This window comes from Arachis ipaensis, chromosome B2 (genome assembly GCF_059453495.1).
Source record: "Arachis ipaensis isolate K30076 ecotype BB chromosome B2, ASM5945349v1, whole genome shotgun sequence".
NCBI lineage: Eukaryota > Viridiplantae > Streptophyta > Magnoliopsida > Fabales > Fabaceae > Arachis > Arachis ipaensis.
Genome location: NC_142437.1, coordinates 58379528 through 58396702, shown reverse-complemented (window position 1 = coordinate 58396702; position 17175 = coordinate 58379528). Strand labels below are relative to the sequence as shown.

The following is a 17175-nucleotide window of genomic DNA, read 5'->3' as shown; positions in this document are numbered from 1 at the left end:
CAATTGGGAAGATCTAGTGAGCAAGTTCTTAGCAAAGTTTTATCCTCCTCAAAAGATCATCAGGCTCAAAACAGAGGTTCAAACATTTACTCAGATGGATGGAGAGTCATTGTATGAAGCATGGGAGAGATACAAAGCTTTACTCAAGAAGTGTCCATCAGAGATGTTTAATGAATGGGATAAACTCCAAAATTTCTATGAAAGACTGACAATGAAAGCTCAAGAGGCACTTGACTATTCAGCAGGAGGCTCAATGCAACTCATGAAGACAGCTGAAGAGGCCCAAAACCTCATTGATATGGTGGCAAACAATCAATATTTCTTTGCTCATCAGAGACAACGCCAGCCATCACAAAGGAAAAGAGTGCTAGAGTTGGAAGGAGTAGACACCATCCTAGCTCAAAACAAGATAATGCAGCAGCAAATCCAGCAACAATTTGAGCAGATGGCTAAAAAGATTGATAGCTTGCAAGTTGCAGCAGTGAATACAAGCCAACCATCAATCACATGGGGGCAAAATGAAGAAAACCAAGAAAATCAGCAGCAGGAACAACCTCAATATGTGCACAACCAAGGCTCAGGTCAAAATGAAGTTTATGGTGACACCTACAATCCATCCTGGAAGAACCATCCAAATCTTAGATGGGGAGATAACCACACCCACAGCCAGCAACCGTGGCAGAAAAACTCAAACCAAAACAACTCAAGAAACATAACTTACTCAAACCACGACCAGCAAAACACTAATCATAATCCATATAGAAAACCCCAAAACAACCATCATCCACCTTCCACATCCACATTCCACCCACAAAATAATCCCACAAATAGTTCAAACAACTTCCAGCCACAACCATCTCATGTTACACAACCACAACCAAATCCAGGCTCTCAAAGAATCTCTAATCTGGAGATGATGATGGAGAAACTCATGAAAAATCAAGAAGCATCAATCAAAAACCTTGAGAGGCATATGGAGCAAATGGCTAAGGAATTTTCAGAAAGGGGTGAGAAGAGAGCAATTACCTCCCCCAATGTCACTAAAAGAGACAAAGGAAAAGCCACAAAGTGGGAGGAGTGCAAAGCAATCATAGTGGGGAGTGAGAAGACTGGGGAGAAGGAAGCCATCATTTAGGAAGAACACAATAGACAAGTTCCACAAGAAGAGACAGAAGAGAGAAGTGAAGAGGAAAGAAAGACCAAGAATGCAAAAAGCTCAAATAGAGATAAGAACATCCTTGAAACATAGCTACAAGAAAAGAAGGAAGGGGTGAAGCCATATATCCCCAAACTTCCATACCCTCAGAGGTTCAAAAAAGAGAATGAGGATAAGCAATACTCAAAGTTCCTGGACATATTCAAGACACTCAGCATCAATATACCTTTCTTAGAAGCACTTGAACAGATGCCAGTGTATGCCAAATTTATGAAGGAAGTGCTGACAAAAAAAAGTCCCTAAAAGAAGGACAAATTGTTGAGATGACAATGAAATGTAGTGCTATTCTCCAAAGAGAGTTGCCAGAGAAGAAAGATGATCCTGGGAGTTTTTATATACCTTGCACCATAGGAAACATAACAATTGAGAAGTCATTCTGTGATCTTGGTGCAAGCATAAATTTGATGCCTTTGTCTCTAATGAGGAAACTCCAAATTGTCGAGCTGAAATCAACACGAATACTTCTTCAAATGGCTGATAAATCCATTTAGCAAGCACTTGGAGTTGTAGAGAATGTGCTGGTAAAAGTGGGAAAATTTCTTCTCCCAGCTGATTTTGTCATCCTGGATATGGAGGAGGACCCTAACACTCCCATCATTCTGGGGAGGCCTTTCCTAGCTATGGGCAGAGTATTGATAGATGTTGAAAAGGGGGAATTGTTGCTAAGAGTGCATGATGAGCACCTAGCATTTCATGTTTTTAAAACCTTGCATGAGCCAATTCAAGAAAAAGATTCTATGAAGGATAAGGCTAGAGATCAAAGTTTGAAGGAGGTAGTCAATGAGTTAGCTCCAAGACTTCTAAATCCATGCTTGAAAGCAGTAGAGATGGTGCAACAAACTAAAGAAATCAAGGAGGAACTGGATCCAAAACCTCCAGATGAGAAATTCAACATCTCAGAAAAGGAACCACCAAGGCAGGGAGTATCTTTTGAGAAAGAAAAGAAGAAGAGGCCAAGAGGGTGGAGAAACAAGAAGATCCCCACTGAAGGCTTTTCGCCAGGGGATAAAGTAGTGGTAAACACCCAACCAATGAAGGTGTCCCCACAATCATCTGAATACTACACTGTGAACCGGGTCCTTTCACTTGAACACCTAGAGATCATCAAAAAGGAGACCGGAAGGAAGTTCAGAGTAAGAGGAGAAAAGCTGAGGCACTATGATTTTCAACCCCCATGATCTAAAGGGATCGATGTCAAGCTAATGACAATAAAGAAGCGCTTGTTGGGAGGCAACCCAACCTGAGGTAGTTTTCTTTTCATAGCCTTTTCAATAAAAATGTTGAATAATTGGTATGCATTGCAAGGAGCTAAGTTTGGTGTTGCAAACCAAAATAATTTAAGGGAGAATGAAGGATTCTAAGTTTGGTGTTCCACCAAAATCTCATTTAAAAGCATACTCTCACCTCCTGCATAATGCTAGCTCAAAGCAATCAGACAAATTGTTCAACCATTTAATTACTTTTTAGTTTATATTCCATAACCTTTAGCAAGGCCAAAAGAATTCATAAATGTACAACCTGTTGCATTAGAGACAGTGGCAAGGAATTAAGTTTGGTGTTCCCACACCAAATTAAATCCAAAAGCCACACTCAATTCATGCATACTAACCAGTCACCTAAGGACTTGAGAAGCAAGCAACTTTTGAGAATTGTGCAGGGAACTAACCACCATTTGAGGACATTATGCATCATAACTCAAAAGGGGCACAACAGAAGGAAGAACAAAAGAACTGCAAACCAATAGTTTGTATCTATACTTAACTTCTTCTGTTGAGAAATGCTTTGATTTATGTCTTGCTAAAGTGTTCATCTAGTACAAGTAGAATCATTTTTTTTTTTGCAATAAATAAGCTAGTCTAAGTGTGTGCTTGTGTGTTTACTTTCACTTAACAAAAAGCATGCTTTGTCCCCTGCATCTTTAATTCAATAAAAGAAATGTTTGAATGTGAAGTGAGATAGTTCTCTGTTAGATAGAAGTACAATAAAAGTAAATGGTGGTATGTATGTGTGATTGTATGATAGCTCACTTTTAGTAAATAAGAGAACTAGGATGTCTCCTTCTAAGTAGAAAGTGGCCTACTGTCTATGAATCTCAATCAAATAAAAGTTCTTGATTAAAAAGAAAAACAAAAAGAGAAAAGAAAAAGCCAAAAAGTGGCAACAGAACAAAAGAAAATAAAAAGAAACAAAGCTAGACACCAATAGCTTGAACCTTAGAATATATGCATGTGGTGTCTTTGTACTAGGATCTGCTTGGATTATTAAGTTCTTTGGAGTGCATCAACACTTGGTGACTTGGGTTAACTAACCAGGGATCATCAGCTGAAAGTCCACTATCAAGAGCAACCTAACTACAAGGCATTTAGTAACCCAAAGAGGTGCTGGGCATCAATGTTTTAAGAAGGAATGTGAGCCAAGTGTCTATAGTGAATAATGTGTCAAGTATAAAGAAAGAAATGAACTTGCTACACATGACACTGAACTAAAGCTTATAAAAAAAAAATAGTCAAGGATAAAGGAATAATGAGAGGTCATAGCAGTGTGTTGCTTCATGCTTAAAGGAGACTTTCCAGGCCTAAAAGTCAATAAGAAGTGAGTGTTTACTTATCCACAGAAAACCCCATGAACTACCAATAATACTCTGCTAGCATGAACATCCTCTTCCATTTCATTCTTTCTTCTCAATAATTCTTTTCTTGCTTGGGGACAAGCAAGCTTTAAGTTTGGTGTTGTGATGACAAGTCATCTTAGCCTAGTTTCACTAGTTTTTTTTACTTATTTTCAATTGATTTATGCACTTTCTTGAGCCAAAAGCAAGCCAATTGGGTAGATTTTCATGTTTTCTTTGATTCAATCAACCATGGATGAATTAATGCAATTTCATGAGATTTTATGCTATAATTATCATATATTATGAAAGAATAACAAACTCATGATTTTTGAGCAAAGCTTTTGGGAGAAAAGCTTGAGCCAACGTTTGCCTCAAACTTTTTGGCAAACGTTGGCATCACAAAACCAACACCCTGGAGGAGAAAAGCTTGTGCCAACGTTTGCCTCAAACTTTTTGGCAAACGTTGGCGCCACACTTGCACACCCTGGAGGAGAAAAGCTTGCGCCAATGTTTGCCTCAAGCTTTTTGGCAAACGTTGGCGCCACACATGTACACAAGGGGATCCACGTTTGAGCAAAAGTTTGACCTCAAACTTTAGCTCAAATGTGGATATCAGCAAAAGGAGGGCAGCTGGTATAAAAAGCTTGAGTAAAAGTTTGCCTCAAACTTTTACTCAAGCTTTTATGATTTACAACCCGGTTCACAATGGATCTTTCTCCAACTCCAAGAGCAATCAACCAAGGCCTTTATCAACCCAATTCCATCAAGATCAAAGGCCCAATTCAAGGCTTGAAGACCATTTGAAGAAAGTGTATAAATAGCTTAGGATTTAAGTTTTATGGAGCTTTTCCTTTTACTTTTGCTGAGTGGTTTTGGAGAGCTTTTGGTTTTGAATTATTTTGAGTTTCTGAGTTTCGGAGAGGAGAATTGAATTCTCTTCCTCTTAGTTTCCTTGTTTTCAATTTCAATTACACTTGTCTTGGGTCTTGGGTGTTGAGAATTGGGGAAATTCTGTCTCAATCTCAACTTGAGATCTCTTTCTGTTTCTTTTACTGCACCATTGGAGAATTGAGATTTAAATTCAAGTTTTCTTCTATTTTGATCTTTAATTTGTTGCAATTGCTTTCTGAATTGGATCAAGGAAGGTAGTGAGATCTAGACTTAGTTTTCTAGTCTCTTGACCCCTGAGATCTGAAATTTCATTTTAATTCCTCCGTTGAATGTTTATTCAAGTCAATTTACAATTTCTGTTTGAAATCCACTGCAATTAATTTCATCTTCTACTTTCCTATTTATTGCAATTTATTGTTTCTTGTTTAATTTCTGCAAATCCAATTCCCAATTCCCTTTACAATTCAAGCCATTTTACATTTCTTGCACTTTAAGATTTTGCAATTTACATTTCTTGCAATCTAAGTTTCTGTAATTTATATTACTTGCACTTTAAGATTCAGCTTATTTACTTTCTTTGCTCTTTAATTTTCTGCCATCTACCCCTCTCCCTTTACATTTCAAGCAATTTAGTTTCTGCAATCACAAATCACTCAACCAATACTTGATTTGCTTGACTAAATCAACCACTAAACTAAAATTGCTCAATCCTTCAATCCCTGTGGGATCGACCTCACTCACGTGAGTTATTATTACTTGATGCGACCCGATGCACTTGCCGGTTAGATTTGTGTGTTCGGAATTCGTTTTTCGTTTTCCGAAAATTTCACATCAAGCCTTAGTTAGTCTCTCTTCTGTAATAGAATTACAAGTTCCATGGACTTCTACTGGAAGATCCACATCGGTTTTTAGCTGAATTCTTGCAAATCTGTGACACTGTTAAGACCAATGGAGTGAATCCTAAAGTCTACAAACTTATGCTCTTTCCCTTTGCTGTAAGAGACAGAGCTAAGATATGGTTGGATTCTCAACCTAAAGAGAGCTTAGACTCTTGGAAAAAGCTGGTCAATGCTTTCTTGGCTAAATTCTTTCCCCCTCAAAAGATGAGGAAAATTAGAGTGGAAGTTTAAATCTTCAGACAAAAAGAAGGTGAATCCCTCTATGAAGCTTGGGAAAGATACAAGCAACTCCTGACATACTCTCAGAATGGTCTATCCTAGGATTTTTCTATGATGGTCTGTCTGAGATGTCCAAAATATCATTGGACAGCTCTACAGGTGGATCACTTCACTTGAACAAAATACCTGCAGAAGCAAGAGAACTCATTGAGATGGTTGCAAACAACCAATTCATGTACACTTCTGAAAGAAACCCTATAAGTAATAGGGTACCTCAAAAGAAAGGAGTTCTTAAAGTTGATACTCTGAATGCCATATTGGCCCAGAATAAGATCTTGACCCAACAGGTCAATATGATCTCTCAGCATTTGACTGGAATGCAAGCTGCAGCTGGCAGCACTCAGGAAGCTTCTTCTGAAGTAGAAGCTTATGATCATGATCAACCCACTATAGAGGAGGTGAATTACATGGGAGAACCCTATGAAAACACCTACAACCCTTCATGGAGGAATCATCCTAACCTTTCATGGAAGGATCAACAGAAGTCTCAGCAAGGCTTCAATAATAATCAAGGTGGAAGGAACCAGAATAGGTTCAACAAAAGACCACCATTCCTATCTTCTCAGGAACATATGGAAACCCCTAAGTAGAACTTTTCTGACTTAGTCACTCTGGTCTCCATTCTCTCAAAGACCCCTCATAGTTTCATAACTGAAACAAGGTCCTCCATTAGAAATTTGGAGGTACAGAATGATCAACTGAGCAAGAGAATCCCTGAGACTCCTCCAGACACTCTTCCTAGTAACACTGAAGTAAATCCAAGAGAAGAGTGCAAGGCCATCACCATAGAGGTAGAGGCCAAATCTGGAGAGACTGGGAAGGCATTGAACGCCAATGAGGAAAATCTCACTGGGTGTTGAACACCCAAAATGGCTGAGAACCTGGTACTGAACGCCAGTGAGGAAGCCCTTACTAGGCGTTCAACGCCCATCTTGGCACCAGAGCTGGCGCTAAACGCCAGTGAAGAAGCCCTTACTAGGTGCTCAACGCCCAACCAGGCAGCAAAGCTGGCACTGAACGCCAGTGAAGAAGCCCCTCACTGGGCGTTCAATGCCCCAACAGGTAGGGAAGCTGGCATTGAACACCAGCTAGGACATCCCTAATGGGCATTTAATGCCCAAAATGGTAAGGAAACTGGCGTTTAACGCCAGTAAGGGTATACAGCATGGGCGTGGGAGAACTCATGAAGGAATGAAGGAACCGCAAAGCTATCAAGCCTGACCTCTTCGCACTCAATCGACCATAACCTGAGCTACAGAGGTCTAAATGAGGCGGTTTCAGTTGCATTGGAAAGCTAACATCTGGGGCTTCAAAATGTTATAAAATTTTGCATAGTTGCTTCTTGTTTAGAGATGCCTACATGCACTGTACGTGTACGCGTCGATGTTGCACGTGGCCCACTAAAGGAGAAATCCCTAGGGGCGATTTCTGAAGCATTTTGAGCCCAATCCACTCATTTCTGATGCTATTTCATGTAGAATTCAAGCTTGGGCAAGGAGGGGAGCAATTGTTTGGAGTTTTGGCATCATGTAGTTTAGTTTCTAGAGAGAGAAGTGGTGCACAGAATTGTGATTCACACTTTTCACAACTCCGCACAACTAACCAGCAAGTGCACTGGGTCGTCCAAGTAATACCTTACGTGAGTAAGGGTCGATCCCACGGAGATTGTCGGCTTGAAGCAAGCTATGGTCATCTTGTAAATCTTAGTCAGGCGAATTCAAATGGTTATGGGGTTTTGATAATTAAAAGATAAATAAAACTTAAATTAAAATAAAGATACTTATGTAATTCATTGGTGGGAATTTCAGATATGCGTTTGGAGATGCTTTGTTGCTTCTAAACCTCTGCTTTCCTATTGTCTTCTTCCAATCATGTGTGCTCCCTTCCATGGCAAGCTGTATGATCCTCTCGGATGAAAAATACCAGGTACGATCTCTGCACGGCTAATAAACTGTCAGATTTCTCGTCTCGGATGAAAAATACCAGGTACAGCTATCGCACGGCTAATCATCTGTCAGTTTTTACTAGCGTCAGAATAGGATCTCTCTATCCTTTTGCACACTGTCACTGCATCCAACATTTGCAAGTTTGAAGCTCGTCACAGTCATCCCTTCCCAGATCCTACTCATAAATGCATAGACAAGGTTTAGACTTTTCGGATCTCAGGAATGCTGCCAATTGTTATAGCCTATACCACGAAGGTTCTAATCACGGCTTCGGATGCTCTGTTGTCAGGAGAGACGATGCAAATCGTGGCTTCGAGACCCAAGAGAATATACTTCGGCTGTCGTCCAATGACTACGTTGAACATCATGTAGACCGCTTGTGGTTGTCAGGCACGCGGATCTTGGCTAAGCGAGTAACGAAGATAGTGGGTGATTGTCACGGGTCACCCCTTCACGAGAGTATATCTTGGAGAAGAAGTAGGCGTGAATTGAAAGAAAAACAATAGTACTTGCATTAATGCATGAAGAACAGCAGAGCTCTGCACCTTAATATATGAGGTGTAGAAACTCCACCGTAGAAAATACATAAGAGAAAGAGGTCTAGGCATGGCCGAATGGCCAGCCTCCATTGTCTAAAGATCTAAAAGTGATCAAAAGATGATAAAGTCTCCAAAAGATATATGAATACAATAGTAAAAAGTGCTATTTATACTAAACTAGTTACTAGGGATTACAGAAAATAAGTAACTAAATACAAATAGTGCAGAAATCCACTTCCGGGGCCTACTTGGTATGTGCTTGGGCTAAGCATTGAGCTTTACATGTGCATAGGCCATTCTTGGAGTCAAACGCCAGCTTGGGTGCCAGTTTGGACATTTAACTCCAGTTCTGGTGCCAGTTCTGGCGTTTTACGCCAGAAAAGGGTCTCTGGTGGGCATTTAGATGCCAGTTTGGGCCATCAAATCTCGGGAAACGTATGGACTATTATGTATCACTGGAAAGCCCATGATGTCTACTTCTAACCCAATTGAGAGCACGCCAATTGGGCTTCTGTAGATCCAGAAAATCCACTTCGAGTGTAGGAGGGTCAGAATCCAACAGCATCTGCAGTCCTTTCTCAGCTTCTGAATCAGATTTTTGCTCAGGTCCCTCAATTTCAGCCAGAAAATACCTAAAATTACAGAAGAACACACAAACTCATAGTAAAGTCCAGAAATTTGATTTTTGCATAAAAACTAATAAAAATACAATAAAAAGTAACTAAAACAAACTAAAAACTATGTAAAAACAATGCCAAAAAGGGTATAAATTATCCGCTCATCACAACACCAAACTTAAATTGTTGCTTGTCCCCAAGCAACTAAAAACAAAATAGGATAAAAAGAAGAGAAAATAAAATAAATTCCAAAATTATCAATGAAACTTAGTTCCAATTAGATGAGCGGGACTAGTAGCATTTTGCTTCTGAAGAGTTTTGGCATCTCACTTTATCCTTTGAAGTTCAGAATGATTGGCATTCATAGGAACCTAGAATTCAGATAGTGTTATTGATTTTCTTAGTTTAGTATGTTGATTCTTGAACACAGCTACTCTATGAGTCTTGGCCGTGACGCTAAGCACTTTGTTTTCCAGTATTACCACCAGATACATAAATGCCACAGACACATAACTGGGTGAACCTTTTCAGATTGTGACTCAGCTTTGCTAGAGTCCCTAGTTAGAGGTGCCCAGAGCTCTTAAGCACACTCTTTTTGCTTTGGACCACAACTTTAACCGCTCAGTCTCAAGCTTTTCACTTGACACCTTCACGCCACAAGCACATGGTTAGGGACAACTTGATTTAGCCGCTTAGGCCAGGATTTTATTCCTTTGGGCCCTCCTATTGGTTAAAGCTCAAAGCCTTGGATCCTTTTTACCCTTGCCTTTTGGTTTAAAGGGTTATTGACTTTTTCTACTTGCTTTTTCTTTTTCTTTCTCTTTTGTTTTTTCTTTATTTTTCGCCTTTTTTTTTCGCAAGCTTTGTGTTTTTCACTGCTTTTTCTTGCTTCAAGAATCAATTTTATGATTTTTCAGATTATCAATAATATTTCTCTTTTTCCATTATTCTTTCAAGAGCCAACAATTTTAACATTTATAAACTTCACTATCAAAAATATCCACTGTTCAAGCATTCATTCACAAAACAAAAAGTATTGCCACCACATCAAAATAATTAAACTATTTTCAAGATAGAATTCCAAATTCATGTACTTCTTTTTCTTTTTCAGAAAACATTTTTCATTTAAGAAAGGTGAAAGATTAATAGGACGGTCATAGCTTTAAGACATAGACACTAGACACTAATGATAATGTAATAACAACACAAACATAGACAAAACATAAAGCATAGAAACCGAAAAACAAAAAAATAAGAACAAGGAAATTAAAGAACGGGTCCACCTTAGTAACGGCGGCTAGTTCTTCCTCTTGAAGATTTTATGGAGTGCTTTAGCTCCTCAATATCTCTTCCTTGCCTTTGTTGCTCCTCTCTCATGGCCTTTTGGTCCTCTCTGATTTCATGGAGAATGATAGAGTGCTTTTGGTTCTCCATCCTTAGTTGCCCCATGTTGGAACTTAATTCTCCTAAAGAAGTATTGAATTGCTCCTAATAGTTGTTTGGAGGAAAATACATCCCGTGGGGTATCTCAAGGATTTCTTGATTAGGAACTTCCTCAGGCTCTTGTTGAGGTCCATGAGTGGGCTCTCTTATTTGCTCCATCCTCTTTTTAGTGATGGGTTTTTGAGATGAATCTCTCCATCTCCTATGACTCAAAGTTGGAAGCAAATGCCTTCCCTTTCCTCTTTCTAGAGGTTTTTCTGGCCTTAGGTGCCATTAATGGTTATGGAAAAACAAAAAGCAGAGCTTCTTTCCCACACCAAACTTAAAAGGTTTGCTCATCCTCGAGCAAAAGAAGAAAAAAAGGAGTAGAAGAAGAAGAAATGGAGGAGATAAAGGGGTGTGTTAGTTTTGGCCAAGGGGGGTTTAAGTATTTATGATGTGTGAAATTGAAGGTGGTAAGGAGGGGTTGGGTTTAGGAGGGAGATGGTTTGAGTTTGAATGGGTGGCGGTAGGTGGGTTGTATGATGGTTTTGGAGGATAAATGGAGGTGATTGGTGGAGGTTATTTTGGGGAATAGTGTTATGGAAATGTGTGAAGAGGAGAGAGAGTGAGTTGGGGTAGGTGGGAATCCTGTGGGGTCCACAGATCCTGAGGTATCAAAGAATTCTGGTCCCTGCACCTTTCTAGCGTTTAAACGCCCTCTGTGTGCCATTTCTGGCGTTTAACACCAACTCTGCTACCATTCTTGGCGTTAAAGGCCACGCTGATGCCCTTTTCTGGCGTTAAACGCCAGTCTGTCTGCCAATTCTGGCATTTAACGCCCAGAATGCTGCCAGACTGGGCGTTAAACGCCCATTCTGCTATCCTTACTGGCGTTTAAATGCCAGTAAGCCTGTCCTCCAAGGTGTGCTATTTTTTATTCCGTTTTTATTCTGCAGTTGTTTTTGTGACTTCACATGATCATCTACTAAAAGAAAACATAAAATAACAATGAAAAACAAATGTCTATAATAAATAAATATAATTAAATAGCATTGGGTTGCCTCCCAATAAGCGCTTATTTAATGTCAATAGCTTGATAGTGAGCTCTTAGAGAGCTTCACAGAGACTCAGAGCTTTAATAGTGGCCTCCCAACACCAAACTTAGAAGTTCAGTGTGGGGGCTGATGAAGAGAATTCTTGACGGTTTAGAATTTCCTCAAATGAGTGAATTCTCATTGTGAAGTATAGTTTCCAAACCAATCAAGAATCCTTTCATACAAAAATTTTAGTTGTCACAATTAACAATCCCCAATAAGAATTAACTGAAGTATTAAGACTCCGGGTCGTCTCACAAGGAATTGCAATGAAGTGCTTAATTATTGGCTATGGGGATCAAGGGGGTTTTTGATTGATATTGGGCAAGAAAATAAAAAGACAAGAAAAGTAAATTGAGCAAGTAATTAAAGAAAGCAAGTAATAAAGAGAGACATTCATGGCAATGGATTGAGATCATAGGCTTTCTATCCTAGTCATGCATGATTAATTCATCTTATTTAGTTAACTCACACATCGGGAGAATGTCAAACAAGACTAATTAATCATATCACAAATATAAACAGAAATTTATCTCATTACGTCAACTCCAACAAATAGGAAGAAAGTCTAACGAGACTAGCTAATCTCAATCCAAAAGTCCTAACCAACTTACTAATTAAAATAGCAAAAGATTAGCGTCAATGGAAATAATATTCCATAAGTCCTAATCAACTCACTAATTTAATTAGCAAAAGATTAGCGTCAATGGAAACAATACTAGCTAACAACTCTAGATCACCAACATAAGTTGGGTTTTCATGACTCAAGATTGCCCAATCACTCTTTCCAAGCCAAGAATGCTCAAAATCTACTCTAATATCCTTCCAAGCATTTTATCAAACACTTGGAAGGCATAAAAGGAAAGCATAATAAAAGTGCAAGAATAATAAAATCTACCAACTACAATTTGCAAGAAAAGTAAATCAACAACTCAATTCATTAATAAAAAGACATCAAACATTAAATTGCATTAAAAGTAAATGGAAATCCAACAAGGGTTCATCAACATAAAAGTAACAAAATAAAGGAAATGCACAAGAGAAACTGAGAAGATTAGAGTAGTAGCAACAAGAAATTAAAAGGTAAGCTAAATCAAAACAAGAATTCAAAGTTGGATTAAACCTAAACTACCCTAAATTCTAGAGAGAAGAGAGAGCTTCTCTCTCTAGAATTCTACCCTAAAACATGATGAAAACTAAACTATGACTACTTGGTTCATTCCCCCTTCAATCCTTGGGTTCAATAGCATCAGAAATGGGTTGGATTGGGCCCAAAAGGAGCTGCAAAATCGCTGGGGGCGATTTCATTAAAGTGGGCCACGGACAGCATCGGCACGTGCGCGCAAAGTGCGCGTGCGCGTGCGTGCCCCTGAACGCGAAGTAACATATGGCAAAATTTATATCATTTCGAAGCCCCAGATGTTATCTTTCCAACGCAACTAGAACCGCCTCATTTGGACCTTTGTAGCTCAAGTTATGGTCGTTTGAGTGCAAAGAGGTCGGACTTGACAGCTTTACGGTTCCTTCATTTCTTCATGAGTTCTCCCATTTTGCATGCTTTTCTTCTCACTTTTTCCATCCAATACTTGCCTTATGAACCTGAAATTACTCAACAAACATATCAAGGCATCGAATGGAATTAAAGTGAATTATATTTAGCTATTTTAGGGCCTAAAAAGCATGTTTTCACTTTTAAGCACAAATCAAGGGAGAATTGCAAAACCATGCTATTTCATTGAATAAATGTGAGAAAAGGTGATAAAATCCCTCAAAATAAGCACAAGATAAACCACAAAATCGGGGTTTATCAAATCTCCCCACACTTAAACTAAGCATGTCCTCATGCTAAGAATAAAGAAGGACAAGAAAAGGGTATGGACATTTATTCAATGCGAATAAACTATATAAACCTATCTATATGAATGCACTAAATGCAAAATGATTCTACCTACTTGGTCAAAAGAAAATCAATCTCCAAGAACATGTATGAACAAGTTGGGCTAAGATCATATGATGATTCATGAATCTTACCAATTTGAATATCAAAATAAAGTTCAAATAGACTTGCAAAAAGAACGCTATTCATGAAAGCCGGAAACAAGGAATTGAGCATCGAACCCTCACCGAAAGTGTTTGCACTCTAGTCGCTCAAGTGTATAGGGTCGATTCTCTCAATTCTCTCCTAATCATGCTTTCCAAGATTTGTTTTTCATCTAACAATCAACATTTATTTCATGCATGCATACAACTATCATGAGGACTTTTCATAGGTTGTAATGGGGCTAGGGTTAAGGTAGGGATGTATATGGTCAAGTGAGCTTGAAATTTGAATCTTTGATTAGCCTAAGCTCTCACCTAACACATATGACAACCTATACAATTCTAATACACAACCTAGCTACCCATGATTCCTAGTTTTTTCACATACTCATGCATTCTTTTTAATTCACATTCCATATGCATTGATTTTTATTGAACTTTACTTTGGGGCATTTTTGTCCCCTTTTTATTGTATTCTTTTCCTATATATTTTTCTTTTTCTTTTTTTTATATTATTTTTTTTTTCTTTTTATATATATATTTTTTTCTGCACATTTTTTTTTTTTTGAAAAATATATACAAACATATCAATGCATATGATTTTATATATAGTGCATGAATATGTACCCAATTTCCAATATTTTTAACAAAAATAAAAATTACACTTTTATCTCAACCAATGTCCCAAGTTTTCCATACCCAATTGATACACACCCTCACTAGCCTAAGCTAATCAAAGATCCAAATTAGGGGACATTTATTGTTTTTTTCACTTAGGAGTAGTGATGTGCTAAAATTAAGAACAAAAGGGATTAAATAGGCTCAAAATTGGCTAACAATGGTTGATGAAAGGTAGGCTATTTGGGTAAGTGAGCTAAATGAAATGATGGCCTCAATCATATAAATGCATGTATACATGGAATAATGGACATAAAGAATCAAACAAATCAAAGATTACAATCATAGAAAGAGAACAGTGCACACAAGAATGGAAAATAAGTGGTTATAAGATGTAACCACGCAATTAGGTTCAAAACTCACATGCTTGTGTTCTTAGCTCAAAAACCATGTTCCAAAATAAATTCTTCAAGCAAGTTCAACAAGAAAATTTTTTTTCAAATTGGTAGGGTGCCCTAAAAAACAATTTTTCTTGGAAAAGAAATCATCACCCTAACCAAGTAGTCCTAACATAAAAAGAAGTGGTAAAATATGTACAATTTCTAACTAGCATGCAACCTATCATGCAATGCAACAACTAACTAACAAGGACAAAAATTAAGAATTGGTGTTGAAAAAGGAAGTTGTTACCCATGGAGATCGGTCGGACGACCTCCCCACACTTAGAAATTTGCACCGTCCTCGGTGCATGCAAAGGAGAGCAAGGTGGACGGGTTGCTACAATTGATGAGCTCCTTCAAAAGGTTGTGCGGATGAACTTGTTTGTTGCCCCATTTAGAAGCATTTCCATTCCTTTCCTTCTTGGTGGCCAACCTCAAAGGAGAGAAAAAGAAAGAAAATTAAGCCTACAACAAAGATATCAAAACAAATAGAACGTAGGCGAGGGCTAATGCCAAGTAAGAGTAAGGTTCTCACTACATGTTAGCTACGCATATAAGTGAGAAAGCAATTCAAGCAAAGGCATATTAACTAATACTTGATGCAAGAACAAGTTAAAGCATGAAGAGCACTCAAAAGCATCAAGTTCAACTAGAATAGTGGGTCATGAAAGACATGCAAGTTCATATCAATGCACAAAGAATATAAGAGTCATACAAGATTAAGCATTGAATCAAAAGTTTCATCACCCAACAATATCAAACAAGTCAAGAAGCACCAAGATTAACCAAGAAATTCTCAACAATTGAGTAAGAAAATTCAACACCATTATTAAAATAAGAAACTTAGAAAATAAAATAAGAACAAGCTATAAAAACAAAATTAAAATGCAATAAATAAAAATAAGCAAATGCAATAAAAGAAATTGGAAGAGAAGAGAAAAAAAATTCTTTTTTTTAAATTTTTTATATATATATATTTTATTTTTTATTTATTTATTTATTTATTTTTTTTGAAGAAAAAAAAAATTTTTTTTAAGAGAGGAAGAAAAAGAAAAAGAAAAAGTAGAAAGAAAGAAGAAGAAAAGAGGAAAGAAGGACAAAGGATAAAGGAGAAAAACAGGGGGGCAAATCCGTGCATATGCGCCATGCGTGCTTATGCACGGATGCAGCAGGTACAATCCGCGCGCGCGCGCCATGCGTGCTTACGCGCGGATGCGACAGGGACAATCGGCGCGCGCGCGCCATGCGTGCTTACGCGCGGATCGCCTGGCACAAAGTAGGCATAAAGTGGGCACAACTCTCTGGTTTTTGTACCAGGAGTGTGATATGCACCACCCACGCGCGCGCGCACTGCGCGCTTAGGCGCCGATTCCCGTTTTTTTTTTTTTCAAAGAAGCACAAAAACAGAATTTAATACTCTTCTAATCTATAAACATTCTAAAGCAATCAAAAATCAAAGTTAACAACAAATCTTTTTGGTTTTTGTAAAATTTTCAAATACACTAGAAACAAAACTTATACTACAAGCAAAATGTAACCTAACAATAACTATTCTAATCAAAGCATGAATGTAACAAACAACCTATCAATAAAAGCAAAATGCATAGGAGTATAGAAAATAAGAAGAACTACCTACAATGGCAACTCCAATCACTTATTAACCAAATCTAAAAGAGAGTGAAAAGAGTTTACCATGGTGGGGTGTCTCCCACCTAGCACTTTTAGTTTAAGTCCTTAAGTTGGACATTTGGGAAGCTCCTTGTTATGGTGGCTTGTGCTTGAATTCATCTTGGAGCCTCCACCAATGCTTGGACTTCAAGTAAGCTCCAAAATTCAAAACTAATGGCACCAAGCTTTGATGAAGTTCCACACAAGCTAAGGGCTTCCAAAATTGATCTTCATCTATTCCCGGATCCCAAATCTTGTTTCTACACCCATCTTCAAGTTGATCATCACAATTCCAATTGGGTGAGAAGTGATCCGAATTCTCATGTGAGTACCAAAGCATTCTCCTAGACCCTTCTAGTTGAGAATTATACCAACCATTGCACGTACACTTTAAGCTTCCAACCATAAGGAACCTTGATTGGCATTTCCATCCACTACTCAATTTCCTTTTGCTCTTAACCCCACAAAGAGCTCTAAGTTGCCCATCCGTCTCAAGCAAACCATATTCAAGTGAGAGATTAAAGCTTAGGGATAAAAGTTTTACCCACTTGAATGATGTGTTGGATGGTGACTTAGGAAGGGACGTCTCCAATGGTCTTGTAAGCTCCATTCCCTTGTGCTCTTCTTCGAATACCTCCACCTCTTGGCAAGCTTTTTCAACTTCAATTCCTTGCCCACCAACTTCTTCCACACATTCTTCATTGGTGGAGCTTGCCTCTTGATCATCCTCTTCCAATCTTTCATCATTCATACTATGCCTTGGAGGTTGCGCATTATCCTCCTCAACACCAAATTCAAACTCATTGGAAGAAGGTTCAACAACTTCCACAAAATCATCAACAATGTCACTTGGTGTGGAAGTGCTTTCAAGTTTGAAATCCACCTCTTGCTC

At 38.3% G+C, this 17175-nt stretch overlaps 1 non-coding gene across 1 annotated transcript; it reads right to left on the bottom strand.

The window, feature by feature from the left end:
- Positions 1–5827: 5827 nt before the first annotated feature.
- LOC148574008 (small nucleolar RNA R71) lies at positions 5828–5931 on the bottom strand. The gene has a single exon (XR_015906206.1). It is a non-coding gene; the product is annotated as a small nucleolar RNA R71 (small nucleolar RNA).
- Positions 5932–17175: the final 11244 nt, after the last annotated feature.